Source organism: Protopterus annectens, chromosome 8.part1, assembly GCF_019279795.1.
Source record: "Protopterus annectens isolate FY-2018-M chromosome 8.part1, PAN1.0, whole genome shotgun sequence".
Classification (NCBI taxonomy): Eukaryota; Metazoa; Chordata; order Ceratodontiformes; family Protopteridae; genus Protopterus; species Protopterus annectens.
In genome coordinates this window covers 105,296,473-105,322,545 of record NC_056742.1, presented here as the reverse complement: position 1 = coordinate 105,322,545, position 26,073 = coordinate 105,296,473, and positions in this window count along the sequence as shown.

Genomic DNA, 26,073 nt, shown 5'->3' with positions numbered 1-26,073 from the left:
TATATAATTAATTGAGGTATGCCTCAACTCATTCACCCCCACATGGACTATGATGGAGACATATTGGTACTTGTGGTTGACTGGCTTAACTGCTTGAATGACTTGATGGATCCTGGCACCTGATAGGTGGCTAACTGTAACCTGCTCCTTATACAGCCTGGTGAGGGGAACATCCATGTGTCTCACAATGGAGTCACGTATGACCAATACATTAGGTTTTGTGGTGTTACGTCTTATGAGATTATTTGTTGAGACACTGGTTTGTGTGTTATGTATTGTTGATGCTCGTAATTTGATTACAGCTCCTTTTAGTAAATTTTTGGACCTTAAACTGAAAGGATATGTATGTGATGAACCACATATATGCATTGATTCTTGGCACTTCTTAAAGAAATGTAGTTGTTTGAAATATAATGATGATTTTTTTTTTAACAATTGACGTTAAAGACATTTATTCGGTAATTCCAAATGATACAGGTATTTTGTGGTTCACTGAGTATTTTTAAGAATCGATTACAACAGGATAAAATTAACCTTTATGAAGAAACTTTAGAAATTGTTTTTAGGAATAATTACACTCTATTTGAGAATCAGTTCTTTATACAAGTGAAAGGGATTGCTATGGGTACTGCCTTTGGTTCCCTTTTTTGCAAATATAGTTATGCTAGAATGGAAGAATAGGTTTTTATTTAACAATGAAAGGTTTAAAGCTTGTGAATTATATGTTAGGTACCTGGAAGATATTTTTTATCATTTGGAAGAAAGAAAAGGAATTAATTGCCAAATTTTTGGATTATCTTAATGGTACCACTGATTCTTTTTTAATTTTCTTATGAGGTAGGTGAAAGAGAGATTAATTACTTAGATGTAGCTCTACAAAAGGACATGATTAATAAGAAATACGTATCTAAAATCTATAGGAAATCCACTTATTCTAATAGCTTTTATATTTCACTAGCTCCCATCCTATATCACAGAAAAAAAATCAATTGTGAAAGGGCAATTTGTGGGAACGGTGCGAATGACATCTTTTTTCAAAGATTTCTTAGCAGAGTGTGATTTATTAAAAACAATGTTTCTTAGGAGAGGTTATCCTACAGTATTTGTTGATAACCTCATGAATGAGGTGATTTTAAAGAGACACAATAATTATTTTTTACCTATTTAACCCCCTTGTATCATGGTAGAGTATCCTAATCTGAACAGTCTATGAATGTTATTTTGAACAATGAGAATTTTAGGCTATCTTTTATTACTACTTTTACTGTTGATATCAATTTAGTTAAACAGATTATTTTTAAAATCATGAATCAAAATCAGTATGTCAAAAAAGCAATCATTACATATAGGGGAGGTCCCAACCTTAACAACTTATTGGAATATACAATTAAGAGAAAATGTAAAGGGCATGTCTATTTGAGAAAATGCGGTAACCGCACACTTTGTAAATATATTGATGTGGGTGAATTTTTTGAAATTAATTATGAAATTTTCAAAATCAAGGGTAAGTATAGCTGCTATTGTTTATGGAGCCATTTGTCAAGAGTGCTCTGCGTACTACATTGGAAAAACCGAAAGAAGACATAAGGATAGAATGTATGAGCTCAATTATGAGATCCAAAATAAAAAAAATGACAACTACACTGCATAAACATATTGCTGATTACTCAGGGCACAAATTTAAATTCATTGTTATTGAAAAAGTAGAACATAATGTGAGGGGCGAACCCTGGATATTACACTTAGAGTGGCGTGAATTATACTGGACTTTACATTTTAATGCAGTTGGGTGGCCTGGTTTAAATGGGTCAGCATTTGCTGGATGTCTGCTTAAGATAAAATCTCAAGTTAGGTAATGTCATTAACCTATGTTTTTGAGTATTTATTTTTTCATTAGTTCTTTTAAAAAATTTACTTTCTGTGGCTGTGAATATTTAATGTTTTAAATTGTATTTATTGTGTTATATTTATATGTGGCTTTAAGATTTTGCTGCTTATTTAATTTGATTGATTATGAGTTCCAAAATCATGTGACTTGTTTTTATATAAGGTGTAGTATATGATGGAGTTCTTGTCTGATGAAGTCTCACATTGATTTGTGAGAGACGAAAGTGCTTATTTTTATTTTGTTTTAATAAACTGGGTTTCCTGAGCTTTACATCCAGCCATTTATGTGTTTATTAGTTTGTCTCTTTCTGCCAGTTTACATATTCTGCATTGCGGTTTTTTTTTTTACATGGTCATGTGTGTAAGTAGTTTCTGTTTGGGAGGCCTCTGATCTTTTGATAAGTTGCTAGTGAGTACTTCCGCATATGTGGGTCTTTGTGTCAAATCCTTATTTGGTGTGGGAAGAGTGTGTCTACTGACAACCTGTTTGGCAATCAGTTTTTCCTTATGTGAGAGTCTTGCCTCCAATTTCATAGTGTAACTACATCTCTCACATAAAGTATTTGTTTCAGGAGTAAGTGGTTGTCAGTATACATGGGACAATCGCTAAATTGCCTCAGGATGCCATTGCCTATCAGGCTGGCCAGAGAGATGATGGGAAATTGCCCGTTCATGATAGTAGGCTCTTACTGTATGTTTTATTAGGGAAGGGAATGCATTAAGTTGATAGGACTGTGCTTGTAGCACTGAGACTATAAGATGGATCTATACTTTGTGTAGGCTAAGGATGATCACTAAGGCAATGCTGCTCAGTGCACAACTGACTTGCATGTAAAGCAGCAGAAATGCTTGTAAGGGTTTCACTGATAGCTTTTTATGGAAAAAATTAGCTTCTAGACTCTTATGTGTATACAGAGCACTGGTAACCATTGCTGAGGGAAGATCAGCACCACTCAAATGCAAGGCTTAAATACGAGCAAAGAGAAATAAGTTTTAAGCTAGCTATTAATCAGAAAAGCACACGATAAGCCTTCCTCCAATAATCCCCAGATCAGCACACTTCTGCCACACGGGTGCAATAAAGCATTTTCTTAATATAAAATTACTGGCTTGGAGCCCAAGTGTAACAAGAGCATACAAACTTCCTACAACAGCCCTATAACTAACAGATAAAACGTAATACAGTACAATTAACTACTTAAAGCAGCAGCAGACAATGCAGTCTTTTTGTTTAAACTGCTAAAGTAAAGTCACAGTATATAAGAGAACTTGGAACCCTTTTTTGTGCTTCTCAGCTCAGGTAGACAAGGTAAACACCTACTGCCACTAGATGAATAATTCTAGTCCTCCTAATGTCCTAATGTAAAAGCACAGTAAAGGAGTGTCCAGAGTGAAATGCTACCATGAAAGAGATTAAAAGATATGAAATGCTACCACAAACAAACAAAGATATGGATACAGCAGTGCATTTTAAACAGCTTATAAATGTGTGATTATACAATAAAAGTGCTTCACTTTGTATAAATGAGCCAAGCGCCACTCAGTTTGTACAGAATTTATAAAGGCACTAAATACAAGATAGGCTGATTAATAAGCCCCACATCCAATAAAGCTACATGCAGAAATTTTAAATGTTTCCACAACCTAAACAGACTAGGCTACCTCCCAGTACACTACTAGGTGGAAAATCCACTGACCTCTTGATGTAAAAACAAGTACTTGCTCGAGTGTAAAAATACATCAATTTATCCAGCTATATAATGAATTCAGAGCAAGTAAATCAGCAGATCTGAGAGGCAAAATGCACTTTTTCAATATAAGTACAAGGAAAGGTAAATATATAATTCAAGGGATCTATATGAGTTCGTCGACAGGTCATAAGAACGACACTCACTTCTTTGACACGACATCATCGACCGTTCATAATATCGACAGGTCAGGTATGCGATCTTCCCCCTTGCAGGACCCATGTTAGCACTTGTTTCTGTGTTAAGGTAAATTGTACAGAGTCACGTAACACCCTACTCGTGTCAACACAGAAACAAGTGCTAACATGGGTCCTGCAAGGGGGAAGATCGCATACCTGACCTGTCGATATTATGAACGGACGATGATGTCGTGTCGAAGAAGTGAGTGTCGTTCTTATGACCTGTCGATGAACTCATATAGATCCAATTCAAGATATCAACAGCAGTGTAGAAAGGGAGGAACTTATTAAGCTCAATTTACAGCAAAGGTGGAAGCTTAAAATTACCAGGTTTAAAGAGTTGATCAACAAAGGGGAGGGTGGATGAGAAAAATAATTAGCAGGGAATCACCAGCACTGTTTAAGCTTATGCAGGCTTGAAATCTTTTCAGAAAAAGACAAAGGCCCAGAGATTCACAGTGTATGTAAGTATCACTAAAGAAACAATTTAACCAATGAAAAAATATGTGAAATGTGCAGCCTAGATAATTTAAGTGTAAATTTCTCACACAGAAGAAAAACACCAGGCCAAGCAGATTTCTTAAAACAGAAAACAAGATGGAGCAAGTAAAACAGAAAGCAGCTCTGTCACTCACAGACAAAAAAAAATATAGGTTTACTTTCCTCAGCCAGCAGAGAATCACCAGCAGTGCTTTAGTTTATGCAAGCTTAAAAGCATTTTGGAAAAAGACAAAGGCCAAAAGATTGTGTATTTAAGTATTACTCAAGAAACATTTAACCAATGAAGAAACGTGAAATGTGCAGCCTAGATAAATTGTTTCTATCTTTCACATAGCACAAAAAATACCAGGCCAAGCAGATTTCTTAAAACAGAAAACGAAATAGAGCAGGTAAAACAGAAAGCAGCTTTATCACTTACAGACTCTGTATATATATATATATATATATATATATATATATATATATATATATATATATATATATATATATATATATAGGGGTCTACTTCACAGGATTTCATATGGCCGAGACCATATGATCGAACATTTAAAAGTTCGAACATGTAAAAAAAATATATAAAACAAACAAAAAAAAAACGACATGCTCCAGGCAGGGAGGCAAGCCCCCCTGCACCAATCACACTCCCCGCTATTTAAATATACCAACTCTGAGATCACACTACATTGTGGAAAAAGGAAATCCTCCCATTCCGTGCTGTATGGAGATCTCCTTTCAGATTTTTCGAACTTTTAAAAGTTTGATCATATGGTCTCAGCCATATGAAAGTCAATCTTTTAAAAGTTCAATGATCTGAAGGGGGCCCATATATATATATATATATATATATATATATATATATATATATATAAATATATATATATATAGAGAGAGAGAGAGATAGGTGTGTATGTTTGTGTGTGTGTGTGTGTGTGTGTGTGTGTGTGTGTGTGTGTGCGTTTCCTCATATTGAGTGTTAATTTGTTACAAAGCCAATAGAATAAGGCTTTTATGTTTTCTTGCAGTTTATTTCTAATTGTGGACTGGGTTCTTACCAGATTTTGTAAACACTATATCACTGGTGTTTAGGAAACGGTCTAATGAAGATCACAGGTGAGATCAGGTATGGTCATTTTTAAAAACTGAGAAAATAAGAGGTCCAAGTATTGATCCTTTTAGGTCCCTCTTACAGAGCATTTATTATGAATAAATAATTCAAATGTTTGCTCAGGCAACTTTTAATCCACTACAAAATATATAATATAACCCAATGTCAACCAATTTAGGAGTAGCAAAGAATAACTGACAATGACAAAAGCCATTTTTAAGGTACAGGAATGCTGCACCACTTAGTTTATCTTGTTCCATATGTTCAACCAAGCTATATATTGCAATGAAGTTGCTATAGCTGAGGTGGAAACCATGCCACTTTTCACAGAGAATATAATTTTATGTAATATATTACACTATCTGTTTATATGCAATCTTTTCTAAAATGTTAGTGAACATAGTATAGCAATTGAACAGATGTCATTTGCAGTGGGTCAGGAGGAGGCCTCCTCCAGCAGCAAAACAAAAACTTATTTGAAAGTAAAAGGCAGTGTGTTGGAATTAATATTTAGGTTAAAAGAGTAAGTTTGGAATTTGCTGATCATATTGCTGCTTAATTTCAATATATTTGCATGAATAAAGTTGATGTATTAGTTGAACCAGTTGTGAATGTTCTCCTTATCTTTCTGTACTTCTGGTTTAAGAATTAAGAATTATTTTGAAGTAAAACTGGGAGTATTAAATGACTTTGTGAAGTGGATGTGGGGAGTTCTGCAAGGGTGGGGCTGTTGAATGGAAAAGAAATGTAGCAAAATGAGACTATTCATTTTCTGTTTCTTTGATCAATAAGTAAATGTAATTTTGCTCACTTTAGGAAAACTTGTGTATGGTCCAGCTTTCTATTTGTTTCTCAGAAATTGTTTTGGTTGGCAGAAGTATAAGAGTTGAAGCTATTTACAATATTTGATTTAAATGTGATTAGTGCTTACTCATGCGTTCTGTTTTAGTTGATGCTAATTTGTCTGCATTGACAGGTTCATTTTTGAAATCTATCCCTTACATGTTTCTTTGTTTTATAAGTTGTCTGATAGAATTAGTGAGCTGTGGAGTTTGTTTGTCTTGCACTCTTTGTTTTTTTAGGGGGGGGACAGTTTATCATTGAAAGGGCAATTAAGTTGCTGAATGTTGATAGTGCTACAGTGTGGTCATTACAGTTGTTGATAGTGTTCCAGCCTATCACTTGACATTCAGTAAATAGTTTATCTGAAGAAAAAGACAGGAATGATTCTGGGCTGACTTGATAAGGGATAGCTTTAATTACTTTTGAGAGACCATCTATAGAAGATAACTTAATGAATTATATAATATCTGTAGTTGTATGAGTTTTCCAGTTATATTTTTATACACTATCAGGAAGTGTGATATTATTGTTATTAAGGTTGGGTCTGGTCCCATTGGATATGCGTTCAGATACATTATGGGAGTGTACTAAGCTAATTAACTGAGATTGTGAGGACTAGTCTACTCAAAGATAAGATCATCTATTATTATTAGATTTTAATACACAGTGTATGCTGAAATTGTACTTATTGTTGCTTCAGCTACGGAAATATAACAAGATGAAGAACTTTAGATAACAGCCAAATGTATTTTCAGCATGATTCTCAAGAATTATTTGAACCACTAACCAGTTAAGATTATTATGTAATGAGGTGGGATTACTGGCTATTGGTGTAGTAGAAGGGTTGGAATCATTCTTAACTGATAGCATTAAAACTTGCCATTAATGTATATATGGTCTGTTATCAGTAAATGCAGCATAATTCTTAGTAAAATATAAGAATAAGAGATGAGTCTTAGAGCCATGATTTAGTAACTGCAGCTACTTTGGAATCAAGTTCAATCTGGGGCCATTTGTTGTTTATGCTCCCAATATTCATGTACCCAAGAGAAAGATTTTTGGGAAGTGGTGGTTGTTGCAGTATCATTAGACGTCATATAGTCAAAAATTGGTTTGAATTATGTGAAGCAAAACAGAATATATTTAATCAGCAAGTACAAAAGGGTTCTAATTGTATTCTTATTAATAGTAACAGGTTTTCTGATATCCCAGACATTTCCTTATAATTAGATTCAGTGCTCACTGGTATTCTTGCATGAAAATGACATTTCGTTACATCTGACACCAATTTCCTAGATCCTTTCATCCTCTCTGTATAGCTCCCGGTAAGAAACAGCCTCTTTCATTGTTTTTCTGTTTGCCTGTTTGCTGTTTTCCTAATATCCACAGCATTCTTTTGTCTGCTGCCTTAGATATGATACCTACTTGGAAAAAAAAAATGTTCATTCTTAACAGTTCCCCTTGTTTACCAGCTTAATCTTCATCATTGCCACTTGATGCTGTCTTGCCCACTTTTTGAATTTCTTTCTTCTTCACTACTCAAACACATCACAAAAAAAGAGAAAAGTGGATGTTCTGCTATGATACCAAAAGCCTGCCAAAATCATTCTCTGTTGTAACTATTTAGAGAAATATTAACAGACAAGAGAACATTGATCCATAAGTAGTAAAATGACATACTTTACTTTATAATATACATGCATATTGTGATATGTATGGCAGTTTGTGACAACCAAGCTGTCAATGGAATCACTTTGTGACATAAACTCATATTTATTGAGAAATGCCTGAGGCTCAGAAAGGAACAGCAGTTCTTGCCAAATAAATTAGTCTGCAGTCCAACATCAATAAAATTACCTTTTAGGCAGATTTTTATAGTTAGATGCAGTGCTCCTTTCTAAGCAGGACTCTGACAGAGTAGTTAGTAAAAATAAAACAGTATCTACAGAGATCTCTAGCTATTAGAATAGCCCTCTTCTCAATTCCAGCAAAAAGGAATACCAAAAAAACGTTCACCTACAACCCCAACAGTAGTAAATCTAGCTAACATCTCCTCTCAAGAGTCCATTCACTTCCCTCACAGGGATACCCTCCAAAGTGTCAGAATTATGTCTTCTGGTTTATATAATGCCAACTAGATTTCTCCTCAAACCCTATTCAGTCCCAAATGTCATGCACCTGTTATGCACTGAGGAACTGTGCTTCAAATGACTTCATGTGGAGCTGTCCTTCATATTCTTGATTGCTTCTATATTAATCTTCTTAAAGAACCATCCACTGCTTTGCTATATGACCATTTTATGCTAGAAAATTTTAAGGGACCAACCATCACTCTACTATTGCCCCCCTCCCCAGTGTAAAACCATCAGTCAAGTTTCAACAGTTAGACTGTATGCTTGGGACCACTGATCTGCATTTAGGAGACTGAGGCCAAGTCAGTACATTATATTAAAGCTAAAAGACTGAAGAGTCAACACTCAGTGAGATAGTTTTGGATTAGTGTCTTTGGGTCAGACATACCTCTGATGGGGTACATGATTGGTGATCATGGTAAGCTCTCTCTCTCCAAGTGGTAATAATTTGGGGTGGTCAGGGTTCACTTAGTAGTTAATCACTGTCTTTCTATAACCAAATAGCTTTTTTATGCATTACTAAGGTCCCTCCAAATACAGCAAATAGACTGTTCCTTCTACAACCTCAGACAAAGCTGCACTTATGCCTTCTTCCTAGGCATCCTTATGTACAAAATTGTTTAGAAAAGTCAGGAACTAGGAGTATAGACTCTGAGCATAACATATTGTTGAACTGCCTGAAGGCTTGTTCCATTGCACCTTTCCACTTCACCTTCAGTGTGGCCTTAGTTTTAGTTAGGACAGTAATTTGACAAGCAATACTGGCAGCATAAGGAATGAAATTCTGATAAAAGATAGCCAGGCACACAAAAGTTTCTCCTCACTTTTAATTCCTGCAAGAAAATATTTAACAGAAGAAATCTGAAAGATGTTGGTCCTAGTCTACAAATTTTTTGATTTATTAAGTCAACTCTGAAGATAGTGGTAGCGAAATATCACATGACATAAACAGAAAGCAGTGAACAATCTGAATTATGCTTTCTTAGCTTTTTGGAAAACAGTAACTCATTTATAATTGAAAATGATAAATTCTGGGCAGACAAGGCACCTTTTCTGCCTTTCCTGTTACTATGATATCTGTGAATAACATAGGATGAGCTAAATACATTAAAATTTTCTGATTCCAGGTCACAGATATGAGAAAAAAACAAACTTCATTAAAGAGTTCCATGCAGAGAGGGTGTAAATCCCTTACTTTGGGACAGCACTGTGGCTTCAGCTATTATAGCTGCACAATAAGATTGGCTGAACTACAAACAGCCAGCACATTACACCAGCACTATGCATTATACTGTGACAGTGCATGGTAGTGGTTTATGGACCAATACAGGTATAAGGTACACAGAAATATGCATAATTGGAGTGAAAGGAATATAACTCCCTAGGAAAAGAGGCCATTATCTTGCACCTAAATGTAAAAGGGGTGAGATGTGTATCTAAATGCTGTTTTTGTTGTTTCATTGCTCATCCTGCTCTAGGAGAAATCATGACCTGTTGGATTGGGCTGTGCATGCTTCTGTTACAGTGTGACTTTCTTAATCCCTACCATGTCTAATATGTGGTAACTGATTCAGAGGCTCACCTTAACAACCAACGCCTTCCCTTATCCTAGCAAGCACAGGATGCAAGAAGATGGTGAACAAGCCCGGGATCCACCACTGCTGCTTGCAGAAGCAGACTTGAATATGATGAATTGGTGAACCATTTTTCCTACATGCTGGCATCTCACAGAAGACTAGGACAAGTTATGATGAGTTGTTATTTGAAGTAGCCCCATCCATGCCTACTGACAGGTACAACCTCCAAACCTACCCATTCACTCAAACCACACTGTTGTTTTCTGATGTGGCTAGAAGAGTACGCAGCCCTGCTTGAACATTGTCTCATGGCCCTCCCCTCTGAGAAAAATCATCAGGCTTCACCTCATCATTTCTTCTCCACTGACGGCTAGGCTATTCATCAACAACCCTTTAAGCAAACTCTAATCACCTAGTTTATAGTACAAGCTTTATCACTCTACACCATGGAGCTGGATAATAACAGGTGAGTTAATTTGCTTTTAAATATGCCTGCAACTTCTCCACATTGATGTGTTTACAGCAGAGTGTGCACAGTGCAGGTCTTCATGTCCACCGCATGTATTAGATGCATCCTTGCTGACTATACTATATTGACAAGCTTTGGGATCTGCTTTGCTGAGGAGTTTATGTCCTAGTCTTTTACTGGGCACAATGTTTAAAAGTTGTCCCCATCTAACCTTCATCTGAGATGGGTGTAATAAATATGGCCACTCATTTGCCATCTGCTTGGCAATGTCAGAACTGAGCTTACCAATTATTTGCAGTCCATCAGCTAAATGTTCTGTACAATGGGTTTGGCTCCAAATATGGAGATACAATTTTAAAGAGAATGTATATTTTGCATAATGGTCACCTTGCCTCTGGCATGGTCATGGCTGAAAAAGGTTTTGGGCCAACCTCATCAACAAGCTACCAAATGAAAAATAAATTAAATAAATATATAAGGAAGGCATACTTTACAAATTTGGATAGACTGTATAAGGAAGATGTTTATGTTACAAAGTATATAAATAACAGTATATGAAGAATGCTCAGACATCAGATTTTCCTGTGATACTGGAAAGGTGCATGTCTTTTATAAGGTGCATGGGAAAGGAAGCAAGATTGAGGAATACATAAAAGCAGACAGATAAATATGACATATGGTGTGTACTAAGTATCAATGGCCCCTTATGGAGAAAACTGAAATTAAGTCACTCAAGACAGACAGCAAGTGACAGAGACATTCAAAACATAGCAACTGCTTCCCTAACCATTCAACTTTGTGGTTCACTGGCGTGTAACTTTTTAAACTGTTGCAATACTGATGACTTAGATTTGATACAAGCTTGTGGAATTTAACTTGTGCTTTGTCTGTTACTGGTGCATTTAACTTTTGTATAATGGAATGAAACATCAAATTACCTCTTAAAATGCCACATGGGACTAGTAAATCTTTCATTAAATCATTTTCTGATCACAGAAATAAAAAAAAATTGAATCTAAAGGCAGCGGGTTAGGATTCTGACACATTTATAGGAAAATATTAGAAAATTCAGGAACAGAGTAACCCTAGACATCATCCTAGCTGTACACATTTAAACAGTGGTATTTGTGCTTATATTTACATAATGAAGTTCATAAAGCGGGTGTCAATAATCTCTTCCTGCAAATAATAGTTAATATAAAAATAATTACTTCTGCACATGATGTCAGTCATATAAGTGCCAAACCAACAGAAAAGAGACAGAAAATATGAACAACTATATGTGAATATTCTACTAGATTTGCAATGGTGAAAATACACTAATAATGTGGAGTGCAAATAATGCTAGGATGCACATTTCATATGTTTAGATAACAATAAATGGACGGTAAAATGTGAAATAAAGGTATCAACATTTTTGGGCTTATGTGCAATGAAATGCTTTGCTATTCTTCCCTTTCTCTGTCTATAGAAACTGCTGGGCAAAGAATAATTTTGTTTCTGTATCTGTTTCTAAATGTAACAAAGTGCATGTTGTTACCTTCTGCATGGCATGAGCACAGTGCTGATCTTGACAGTGGATGCAATTCTTTGTCAAGATATTTTGCAGAGTAATAAAGCATGCAAAGCAAATGTCTTTCGTTACAAAATTATTGAAAAATACATAGAGTAGACAAAGCTGTTCCTCCAGGAACTGTAATCATTTGCAAAATTTTGAACTGTAGCCATCAATAAAACTGAGAGAGAAGAAAAATGTTTTTCCCTACCACTGTGACATCTGATACTCTCACATGAGTCCATGGCTTGGATTGCAGAGAGCACCTGCTTTCAACAATAGCCATCATTTGGGTTTTTATATTGCCAGTAAATGTTGTGGATGCTTATGCTGCAAAATTTGAGAACCCCATTCTTACCCTTCAAGAATATTAAGTGGACTGGTAGCAGGATTAACTATTAATAAACAATGCTGGCTATATAATTATTCTACTATTTTTTTGTAATTGGTGTTTGTGCATGTGTGTGTGTGTGTGTGTGTGTGTGTGTGTGTGTGTGTGTGTGTGTGTGTGTGTGTGTGTGTGTGTTGACATATATTGTACACATATCTCTGTCTCTCTCAATCTCTCTATTTATGTATATGTTTATTCGTGTATGTCTGTGTTTGTGTGTGTGTGTGTGTGTGTGTGTGTGTGTGTGTGTGTGTGTGTGTGTGTATAAAATATGGATAGATATAGATACAATGCGCACACACACACACACACACACACACACACACACACACAAACACACACACACATTATGTGTGTGGCATGAACAAATAAACACAAACATGTGGAGATACGTGCACATCATGAACATGTGCACAGACACAAAACTACAAATCTGTTCCAATGAGTTTTATGTGAATATGCAATGGAACATAGTATCATATTTGTTTCAGAGTCTCATATACCAGTAGGTTTTTAGGTTAACATCAGTAACAAGCGTCATTATCCCCTTACTACTTTTAAAGCTCAGAAAATTATGAGATACTCATCAGTCATAAGCACAGTTAAGTAAAACCATGATACTATTCAGAACAATTTTGTGTATCTCTTGAATTAGGTTGACAGAAATCAGTATAGCATATCAGTACCAGTATTATAGTTAATTGTTAGCAGTTAAAAGTCATTCTTATTTGACTGTCATATAGGAAGAGTGATATGTCATAATCCATGTGTACTGAAAATGCATCTTTATTTTTTTCAGTCAGAAATACCCATAACATGATAACTAGTGCATCTGTTGATGATCAAAAGCTTCCTTGTTTCACTAAAGTAACATTTTCCCACCATTTCGTAAATGGGTACCATGGATTGTATTTTGTTTTGAATATATGTGTGTTGATTATAGGATTAGTGTATCTATAGGTAGTAATAAGTACAATATGATACTTAAGCTGTTTAAGGTTTCAAATGTTTGTGTAGAACAACTTCTTAGGTTGTGTGTTGAAGGATTGCACTCCCACTGTGCCCCCAGTACTATTTTTTTAGACCTCTGTTTGCCATGCTATCAGCATGAATGAAAATTGTTTTCTTTCAACCATGCTACCTGTCTCCCATTATTGGAAATATGCATTCTGCTCTGGCACCAAGTCCTCAAGATAAAGTTTGAAGGTTTGGACAGGGAGGATTTATTTTTTTTCTTGTCTTTTTCATTTATTTATTTGTTTGTTTAACTCTAATCCCACAGAGCACAGGTATCCCTTTTCAGGAGGAAACCTGGAAGGCTTGTGACTTGCTCAGAATCACACAGTTTATGGGTGGAAATTAAGGTAAGGAAAACACAGGACTATAGGATGGTGCTTATCTTATAATCTTAATCCTCTGATCAAAACCTGGCTCTCCAGGTCTAGTAGGTGTAGAAACAAGGATATCCTTCACTGGGGATCAATAATTTAGACCACTTTTACCACATTTCCTCTCCCCAGCTATGAATGCAGAAATTACATTCCTCTGCCTGCTGTTTCCCAACTTGTAAGGGGAGTAGATATTTTGACCTGCCATTAGCCACGGATAGGTGTCAACATTACAGTAATGCTATGCATGTCAGTTTGACACTCAACCATTTCCTATTATTTTCATCCTAACAATTCAGGTAATATGTGCAGCAAAAGAATACACTGCTTTTACGGTGGTGAAATTGATTGATATGCTTATTGTTTCTTAAGTGAAAGCTATTACACAGAGACAGCAGCAATGCTCCCTATTGAAATGTCATCCCTCAAAATACCTAGTGCCAACAAGCCAAAATCAAATACAGGTTAAGAAGGACTCCCTTCTCTTTCAATCTTTTTGCATGGAAGCAAATCCCCTTGCATTGCCCTATGTGTGTGTGTGTGGGGGGGGGGGAGGCAAGCCCCACCACTCCTGAACTTAGATATACCAACTCTGAGGTCACCTTATCTCAGAGAAAATAGAATATCCCCCAAGATGCTGTCTGTGGCTTAATATATGTAAGTCCAGTTTTTCAGCCATTCAGTCTCAATATTTCAGGATTCACTCCAAAGGGTCCCAATATTTCAAATGGTTATCATTCAGCAAAGTGTAACAGAATAGAAAATCAACTTTTTCCATAAGGATCATTCACAAAATTAAAACACAGGGGGTTTACAATGCTTAGGCAAATGTCTGTTGGTAATTATTACTAGTCTATAACTAAATTGCTTAAAAAGATATGTCATCTTTTTTTTTTTAAAAAAGCTCTGTTGTGTAACAAACATTCTTCTGTCTTAATTGATGTTTTGGCCAAACCTAGATGGTGAAGAAGCACTTTTTTCATACTGTGCATCTTTACTTTTTTACATGTACTAACACACATATAGTGTTTGGAAATGTTCTAGTTCCAGCCACTGATAACATGGTATCCAGCAAGTGTCTTTCCACAGTAGTTTATCAGGGAGTATTTATTTCTGAGCTGGGAGTATTCATTTCTGTGTGTTTTATTGTCTTATGTTGGTAAGGTCAAACAGGCCTTTTACAGTGGGAATTGGACTGTATCACAATTAAAATAATTTCATTTCAATGACCAGCCCTACTTCTGGGATGTTTTTAGAACCATGTATAATAGTACAATCTGCAGATTGTATATTCTGAACTGTATTAAATGATTTTTGCAAGGTGCTTACCTACTGTATTCATGATTTATTATGCAAAATGAGCACCACTTTTGTGAGTGAATAACATCTAGCATAAGATGGGAAATTTTCTCTTCCCTTGTACTTTGGAAAATTAGCATGATGAAGAGAATCACCAGTTCAAAACAAAGTAAAGCTGCACAGTGAAGCATATCATTATAGGCTTAATATCATGCATTCAAATCAAACACTGTGAAGTCACTGATCATGTTAGTGTTCTCCCTTCCAGCCCATACATTGCTGTAGTATACCCACCACAGCAAGCACACAAAAATACCCACACACACACACACACACACACACACACACACACACACACACACACACACACACACACACACACTCATCCCCACATCTAAACAGCTGCAAACAAGCTGCTACGCTGTTGCTCAGGATTAAGCAAGCATGCAGGTGTGTGTGCATTTCCATAACACACACTACACAGACTCACACTCACACACTGTGCACACTCATGCATGGATATAAGCACATACAGAGAAGCAGATAAGGCTTCCTATACTTACTTGCTGCAAGGTGACCACCCATATATACAGACAACACAAACCCACACAGGCAGTAGAATTCATGCCCCTACATGCACACATAAATCCACATACCCCATGACTTCATAATGCCTACCTGTAGTCATTGTACACACTGTGACTCATTCATTGGGGTGAATTAGGTGAATCCCATCATTTTGAGCACAATCACTCCCACCCTCTGTAAAGACGTTAATCTACAGCCAGTGTCATTTTCAGGGGAGAACATAAGGGTAATTTGCTTTAACTGCTTCCCAGACTGCCACATTTGTATGTGGCTTCACCTGCAAGGCTGGTCTCAATACTATGGCTCCCACCATGGGAAAACAGTGGGGGAGAGGAGCTGCTTAATCAGTCAGGCTAGCTGGAATATGTAAACCTCCTGAGATAAAGGGTTCCGCATCAAGGTAATATTTTTATGAACCCCAGGGTTGGTGAATGTATGTCCAGTCTTTTAAATATTTGTTTTTATGCAATACAACAGCGCTTCAGATAACTTTCTGCAACCTTTGTGTGTTGTAATATCATTTCCATGTGCATCCATTTACTAAAATGAAGATGGCAAAATAGAAATTAATTTCTAATAAGCAGTACTCCAGTTTCTGAATAAAGTACAATAGTTTTATAATTTGTTGTAACAAGGTCTGAAAGTGATTATGTAATACATTTTTGCAGTTTTCAGCTGCAAAGAGTGCCTGTAGCATATATTATGTAAAAATGAAACCAGACAATTATTTGTACACATAATACTTTCTGAAATGTATGATGAAACTAAGAGATTTAAGGTAAATGTAATATATTTATGAGATGGAAACTTTGAAGTTACTGATAGGTGGCACTTTAATATATAAAACACATATGTATAACATATACATAAAATACACACATATAACACACACACACACACACACACACACACACACACACACACACACACACACACACACGTGTGTGTGTGTGTGTGTGTGTGTGTGTGTGTGTGTGTGTGTGTGTGTGTGTATGTGTGCGTGTGTGTGTGCATGTTTCAAATGAATGCCCTTTATCAGTTTCATAGCAACATCTTCATAAAACAAAGCCAATTTATATTAAAGGTACACATCCATGCATATCAAATTATAGATTGATAATCATCTAAATCAGTTACACTTTACATAACACAACATCTGAAATCTGTATCTAGGCTGGTTACAGATATGTTTGCAATTTCTTCTGCCATTCTGAGTCCTTTTTCATTAATAGGGTGCCTTATTTCTCTTCCTCTAACTGGTACTGAATATCCTAAAGAGTCTGGAATTAAAACCAAATATATAACTCACTTTTCATTATATGTACTGCTGAACTACTCTTGTACATTTCAAATATGGCTCAACAATTCTTGCAAGAGATGTATTTGTTTTGCTAATGTGAACTGCATGTCGGATACTGGCTATTAGATACTGGCTATAATGGGGTCTATATCACTTTGTCGAAATGGCAGAAGTTCAAACACCATATGTTCGAACTTCTAACCTCGAAGTGCAAAACCATTGAAGGCTTAGAACAGCGATTTTTTTCCCAGGGAAAAAAATCGCTGTTCCAAGAAACACACACACAAGCACACCAAAAACAGCAATCCATACACTTAAAATCTTACCTCTAACCCTACACTAAACTGTACATACACTTCTATCTTTCCACTTACCTTAACACAAACCTTAACCCTATGGTCCATCACTATCGCACACTCACCTGACCCGTGCCCTAACCCTAACTCATCTATCCCGCCTTAACCCTAAAGTCTGTCACTATCGCACACCCACCTCACCCACGCCCTAACCCTAACTTACCTAACTAGCGCCCTAACCCTAACCTGCATACCATCGCACACTTACCTGAACCTGACCCGTAACTTTCCACCACAGTGCTGAAAATCGTGAAGCCACAGAAACAGCCCACCGAATTCTTTCCCTGGGAAAGAATTTGGTGTTCCGCAGCTTCACGATAATCAGTTTTTGAACTTCACAGTGATAGAAACCCACTGTAATGTATACTGTGTACTTCATGCTGCAGTTGTACAACTGGCAAATAGCATGTTTTACCTGTTCTACATATTAAATTGGTTGTTGTGGCTTCAGTCTCCATATAGAAATGCTTCCTTTGTGGGCTGTCCTCCCATAAAAGCCTTTGGGTTTAGTATATGAATGGACTAATATTATTGCAACAACCTTTTCTCCCACCTCTCTCTACCTCTACTTCTAATAAAGTCTACTAATAGTCACTAGTCCTGTAGTCTTGGAAACTGGCTCTTGCCCTGGGTTTATATTTGTTACTTTCTGTTTTACAAACTTATCTACATCTTCTGCATTCCACTTACTATTGTATGAAACTTCATACTGTATTATGTTTTTAATTTAATGCCCATTTTTTAGCATATTGTTTCAACATGCATCTCATATATTTCATTTATTTATTTATTATTTATTTATTGGTATTTATGTACCGGAAAAGTCCACTGAACTAAAAGAGCCCGTTTTCAGTGTAGTCCCTGGGAGAAAAGCTCCACAAGGCAGTTAGTATAAAAGTACATAGAACTCAAAATAGTTAGTAAATACAGGCAGTATTTTACAGAAGCAAACAGTATTATACAAAACAGAAAAGGAAACATGTAAAACAAAAAAAGGAAACGTAATTATAAAATATTTACAGATTATAAAAGTTTAAAGATACATACTAAGTAATCATACATTTGGTGATGTCTTATACATTTAGAGATAACATGGAGGTGAAAGCTGTCATATGGAAATATTTACAAGGTGGTGTAAGAGTATCAGCCACCGCAGTAGTGCAAGGAAGTGTGAAGTTGTTTTATTACTTAATAAAAAGTCATAAATATATACTAAGGCATAGGTAAGTAGGTAGGCATGGGTAATTAACATGTTAGTGTTTTAAATGGAGATAAAGTAAGATCCGAGAGATGAGGATGTAAGTTAAAGTGAATATGACTGTAGAGGTGGGGAATCGGGTTATGGATGGATGTGAACTGAGACATCTACATTGCCAAAGAGTAATGATGTGCTGCTGCAGAGATTTTTTTAAGGTGGAGATGTTGCTGGAGGTTGTAATTACTAAATAATTAGAAATTACTTAGTAATTACATATTGTAATTACTTTAGTTTTAGTTATAACTCTGTCATGTGATTACTTCCGTTACTTGTACTTTTTGGTGCTTTTCTCCTCAGGCCGCCACTGAAAAAGGGCTGCTGCCCAGACAGACTAACCCGGTAAAAAAATGTCATATAAAAAATAAAATAAAATTACTCGTATATTTCAAAACAAATCTTAATCTTAGCTATTGTATATGTACATCATGTTAATAAACTTTTTTTTATATTATGTAAAGTTTTCTATGTCTGTAAAGTGATTTTCTCCTCATATCAATTAACACAGAACTTTTTATTAGCACTTCACTGTGCAGATATTTATTGCCCTGCATGTCAAATTTTAAGCATCTAAATTGGCTGACTTTCAGCTTGGCTTATGTAAGTCATACTGAAATTTAAAACTGGTTATTCATGACCTGAACAAATTCATTTCATTCTGAAATCTCCCATTCAGTATATTTGTATCTACCTATAGCTCTACCTATCTATCTTTCACCATACATATATATAGATATAGTTATAGATATAGATACACACACACACACACACACACACACACACACACACACACACACACACACACACAAATGTCAATTTCTTAACGTCAAAAAAACAAACGTTGCCACTTAAAAATACATATGCACTTAGACACATCCTCAAAACATGCAAGGAAAAGACTTTCTGCAGTGGGGCTGCAAACTCCACATCCCTTGATAAATTTCTGCTCTAACTCCGGGATAGCACTTTACCAGGGCAATCTTGCATGCCTGTCAGCCATCCATACCTCTCTACCTGGATACATCAAAAATCTGGACAAAGGTCCATGAAAAATAGGTACAACTGGTAAAAAAAAAAAAAAAAAAAAACAGGATGCTGATCAGCATAAAACATGCATACATAATTGTGTGACCACACCCACACCAGTGGAATTGTGGGATACCATCAACATGCATTTTCTGCCCAGTAAGTTATGGACATCTAATTTCTGACATGACTGTAGTATTTACTGATTTATCAGTAAAAGCAAACATTTCACAAGGGGCAGGGCAAAAATAGGAGGCAAAATCAGGGATAGATGACACTGAGCTATGCAGGAGCAGTCTGGGAATAGACAACACATGTAATTCTCAATTATCCACAATTTCCAAATGTCCAGATTATTGCATCATCTTTTTGGTCTATCCTACATAAATTTTTTTTTGCAAATAACAGTATTTGTGAAATAGCATTTTTTTCAGACTTGTATGATATCTGTAACTGGACACTTGATTTGTAACTACAGTTATAATGAGCATTATGTGGTGTTGCCACTAGCAATGTCCCCGTGAACACCAAATATGGAGACACCAGTTAAAGCTCTTCAGCTTCAGGTCGTGTGGCCCTGTTGTTATGCTGGCTTGTGCCAGCATATTGTGTTGCGACTATACAAATTGCTTTTCTAAATGTCTGGATTACTGCCACCACAACCCCCCCCCCCCAAAAAAAAAGGCACGTGCCTGTAGTAAAGAAGAACTCATAACTTCCCATTTATTAATACAAGTTCCACTGCCCTGACATTTCGATTAGACACATTCAATGGTTAAATAAAATATCCTCTCATATTTCTGAATGAAAGATACAAATAAATGTGGTTCAGTGCACTGAGGCATTGCTGTCAGTCATACTCTAAACTGTTCAGTTGTAATAAAGATTGCATCTTCCAGGAGTAAACAGCAGTAAAAAAAAAAGCAATGAGTAACCAGGAATTTGGGATTGTAATAAAGCTTTTAGTCTTCCAACACATTGCTGTCAGAATGGTTTAGTAAACAGTGAAATCACATTTCCATTTAAGTCATTATTCGGTGTGCTCTGCTCCTTTACTGTGCTTAACAAATCCTGCCTTAAAGTGTGGTTTAGCCACACCCCTCAACCTCTTAGCACAAGAAATCTGGGCAAAGCCAAAAATAATAAGAAGTCAGAGGCCCAAAAATATGGACACATTTTAAATGTTGCTCTTACAAACACAGAATGTTGGTAGAATAAAACATTTGTCTTGGCATGCATTCTCAAAAGCATATGTATGAAGCCTGAAACTCAAATCTTTGTCATTATTTAGTGACTTTAATCCTCCATAATTTGACAGAAATCCACAAACTTTATGAGGAACAGACCAAAAATGTGAGTCAAAAATATGGACATTCTGTGAAAATCTTGACAGCTAGAGGGAATGCCTCAATGTTTTATTACAAAATCATATATTTTTATAGAGACTAACTAAAAACAGAAACATCTGAGAGTTATGTCTTGTATGCTTAACCATGTTTTATCACTTTTGAAAATGTGGTTGTTGTTATTATTATCACCACACACTGGAATGGGCTATTAGTAACAATTTGGCTGATAGAACAGCATACTTAAAATAGGATGTATCAACTAAAACTTAATTTTTGTCATTCTAAACACATAGAAGAGGACAAGAACATTTTATTTCCTCTTATTGCGTTGCATTTCAAAAATTTGCAGTCCCCCACATCAGCCAGTTCAGCACGGTTTTGTTGTAGTTTTAAATCCTGATTTCTGCCTAAACCCATACTATTTTAAGAGTATCTTTATGGTTTTTACTTGACCACTTGGCCTTGATGCTTTTCAAATGTTTTTTTACAGAGCACAATCAGGTGTGTGTGCGACACTCATTTAATATGACCTTACCTCTCAACATAAGAACTCTGGCAAAGTCAAAAATAATTGAGGAAATAACCACAAAAACAGGGACAATTTTAAAATATTGTTCTTATAAACTTAGAAAATCTTAGTAATACAACATCCACTGGAGTCACCACACGAAAGTCCTCACTGAGTAAAAAATCTTCTTTATTGGAAACAGGAACACAAGCGCTTTCACGTAGCTATACTACGCTTCTTCAGGTGTAATAAAACATTAAAACTGGAATGCTTATAAGCAAAAACTTTTGGCGCTCAAACCAAAGAATTAAACAATAATTGATTAATTGTTAACACATTGACATTCCCTCCTTATTCTGCTTAAAGGAGCAGTGTTAGAACAGTCTAAAAACAATAAAACGGCTAAAACATAAACGCCGTTACCAAACGGCTTTAAACAAATCAGCAAATCCTATCACTATATTGCTGCATGGGCTAACCAGAGCGATGATCTCACTACACTATATATTTACATAAAAATCGCGATCAAGACAAAATGCAACATAAACATAAACATAAACAAACCATTTTCCAGTTCAAAAATGCATCTAAAACCTGGTTTCCATCTTGTATTGGAAACGTTGTTTGGTCACAAATAGTCCCTAAAACAACATTACAAACATGCAAAAGTGCTCTACATAAAACTATCTTACGTTCAAAATTAATCCAACAAGTATGGATAGTGCAGTAAATCGGACAGCAGTCCGAATATGTAAAGCAGCTTGCTCACCTATACTGTTTACAAACACAAGAGGTGGTACAACATGTAGCTGTCGGTTTATTCATAAAAACAGCTCTCCGCTGACATAATACCATCAAAGTCCATATGTACCAGACTTCGAAGTCTACGCTTTTGCTGAGTGAACCCAGCAACTCAGCTGCAACATCAGAGTGAAATATTAGAATGAAATATTAAGAGGTGAACTTAGAGCAACAACTATATTTAGAAAAGGAACGCTCCGCCTCTGCGGACATGCGCCCATGTAACAAACCCTGTCAGGAAACTATTGAACCATGCTGGAGAACAAGGGTGTGTGCCTAAGCTAGTCGCTATTCAAGCAATGAGCGCACCTTATTAGCCAATGTGCCGCATATATACTGTAACCATGAAAAAATTGGGCTGATGCACTACACACGAATATAATATATATAAAAAATGTATATACAGAAATAACAAAAATTATTTACCATCCATAAACCATTACTGAAACATCATATGCTAAAACTCCCGCGTAGTGCATATAATGACTGAATGGAATACATGCAGAGCCAAGGGATCTTACTCAAAGAAAAAAATTATCAGTCTAAGTCAAGCAATCTTCGCCTTTATGAAGGCTAAAAGCAAGGGGTGCTATGTGTGGTAATATATGACTACTTGTAATGTCATGTTCCACAAGGGACACGTGATCTAAGTGTCCAGAATGAGTATGAGTGAACATGTGAAAGGTCAAGCGAGGGACTAAATCTAACTATGTGACTAACATGAAAAACGGAGGTGACTGAGATGCAGGTGTGGCCTGAAAAACGACCATCAGATGCAACAAAGTCATAGAACACATTATGTTATATTAAAGCACTTTGAGTCTAAACCATCTATTCTTAACCCACATAAGGGGAAAAACAAAAAGGCTGAAAAAATAATTAAAGGAAACCTGAGGCCAGATGTCATAAATTTACAACTTTCTGTTATTAAGAACAGGTTTGACAGATACAAACTGATTAATACCAGGATGTATATGAGCTTTCAAAGTAAGTATCCATTTGAGTTCCCTAACAGCCAACTGGTTCATATTATCTCCTTCCCTATTATTAATGGGCAGTAACTCCAGAACCATAAAACTAAACCTGTGTGTACTGTATTCTACTATATGTTTGGCTAGAGCGTTGCTTTCATGTCCTTTCTTGATGTCATAGCAATGGTTGTAGACCCTGTCACGAAGTCTCCTCTTCGTGAGACCTACATAGAATACTTCACAGAAGTCGCACGTTGCTAAATAGATTAAGTTTGTACTATTGCAATCACTACGAAATCTAGGTGTAAAAGTAAAAAATCCATCAGGATGTGAAAAACAGACATTTTTAGATATAAATGGACACATGTGACAATGTCCGCAGGGGAAGGTACCCTGAGAGTCACTATGACTGTTGTTTGATGAAAAGGTCTGTTCTAGACATAAGGATTGTTTCAAATTGTGACAGGTCTTGTAGCTAAATCTAGGGTAATCACCCACAATTGTCCTGGTGAACGGATCCATAATCAAAACACTCCAATTTCTGTTAATGATTTTATTTAGATTAACAACATCACTGGTGTATTTAGTGACGTAACTCAATCTATCAGTAAACTTTTCATTTTTCGTAGTGTGGAATGAAGGGATATTCCCAACTGAATCAAATTCATCTGTCCTGTCCAACACTTTCAAGATGACTTCCTGCTTACATTCATTTATTAACTTGGGGGGGATAACCCCTTTCTTTAAGTAAATCTTCCAATTTACTAAGTTCTGAATATATAGCATTCCTGTCACTGCATATTCTGCATATTCTATACATTTGACTTAAAGCTATCCCTTTAAAGGTAAACCTGGGGTGCATACTTTCAAAACGTAAAAGTGTGTTCCTCCAGGTAGGTTTTCTATACAGAGAAGTGGCGATCCTATTGCCATTCAGTTCCAATGTTAAATCCAAGAAGTGTGCCCGATATGGAGATATTTCCGCTGTAAACATTAAGAATGTAGTAGTGGTTTCTAATTCTGTAATAAAGTTCAGACATTCTGCTTCTGTGCCCTCCCATACAAAAAGGACGTCATCAACAAACCTCTTGTACATTTTTATTTTGCTGTAATCTGCATGTGTAAACAAATAGTTGAGCTCCCAATGGTGGACTACAAGGTTAGCGTAACTATTCGCACAGGGGGTGCCCATGGCAACCCCCCATTTTTGCAGATATAACTGGTACTGAAATAGGAAAACATTGTTGTCAAGTATCATTTCAAGAAGGCTACTAATCAGGATTTGTCTATTACCACTATAACCTGAAATGGTAACAAGAATCTCTCTGATGGCCTGGAGCCCCAGATCATTGGGAATACTAGTGAAAAGATTCTTGACATCCATAGTTACTAATAACAAAGCTGTTCCCCTCTTCTCTAACTCGAAATCTTTAAAGAACTCAATAAGTTGATAAGAATCTTTCAGAATGACAGGGATGTCATCCACCAAGGGTCGTAATAGCCCTTCCACAAAAGATGAAATGGTGGAAGTTGTCCATCGTTCACCAGAGACTATGGGTCTCATTGGTACTGGTTTAATACCTTTGTGTATCTTTGGTAGACCTTTGATTATGGGGATAGTGGGGAATTCTATTAAAAAGTACTCATATAGTTCACAGCTTATCTGACCACACATCAAAAGGTCATAAAGATTGTTATGCAACATTTTAACAATTTTATTGACCTTTTCTCTAGTAATTAATTCATAAACCTTATCATCTAATAACATACTGTTCATAATGTCAGAATACTCTGAGGAATTCATAATGACCACTGCCCCACCCTTATCAGCTGGTTTAACAATGATATGGCTATTATTCTTCAGGGATTGGATGGACTTCTGTTCATCTTTACTAACATTGAAAAAACAACACCTTTTCTTTTTAGATCCAAACCATTCATAAAAATCCTTCTCACACATTTTTAAGAAACTCTCCACATTGTGTGGCATAAGCGGACTAAAACTGCTTTTAACTCTGAAGAAATTCTTTAGAGTTTTAGTGTCTAAAGCATTGTTGTTTTTAAATAAAATCTTCAATGAGACATTGCGACAAAATAACCTCAAATCTATTAAGACATCACTCAAAAAACTGACTTGTGAGGGGATGAGATTAAGGCCTTTCTCTAATAAAGAAAGGTCTGATTAAGACAAAACATAATCAGATATATTACATACTAAAGAGTTCAATTTCTTTGTTTCCTTGTGTTTGTATACTTTTCTTCGGAACCCTTTCTTTTCCTCGGTCCTCTGCTGTTCGACCGGCCTCTCCAGCCTGGCTGTTGCTTGACCGGGAAAGGTAAAAAACAATTACTAGCAGAAGAAGTATCCTTGGGTTTAGCACCTGCTAGTAAAAATGCTTTAGCTGCCTGTTGATTGGGAGGGGGTGTACCACTGTCCAAACTGACATCATTCTTAGAAAATCGTCCTCAATCAAATCACAAATTTGATGAGGAACAGACCAAAAATATGATGCAAAAATCTGGACATTTTACACAAATTTGGACAGTTGAGAGTTATGACAACAACAGATCTCCTCCTCCATCCTAAAGTTCACCTGATTTAGAACATTTTATGTATGTGTGTGCATGTGTGCGTGTGTGTGTGTGTGCGTGCGTGCGTGTGTGTGTGTGTGTGTGTGTGTGTGTGTATCACTTGTTCTTGATAATAATATGATCAATGTCCTCTTCATTCCCAAAGTTCACCTGATTAAGAATAGTTTTTTTTTTTTTTTTTTTGAGGGGGGGTTTGAATGGTTCAGTAATGTTGTTAAAAAGCATGCCCATATAACTTCGATTATGGATCAGA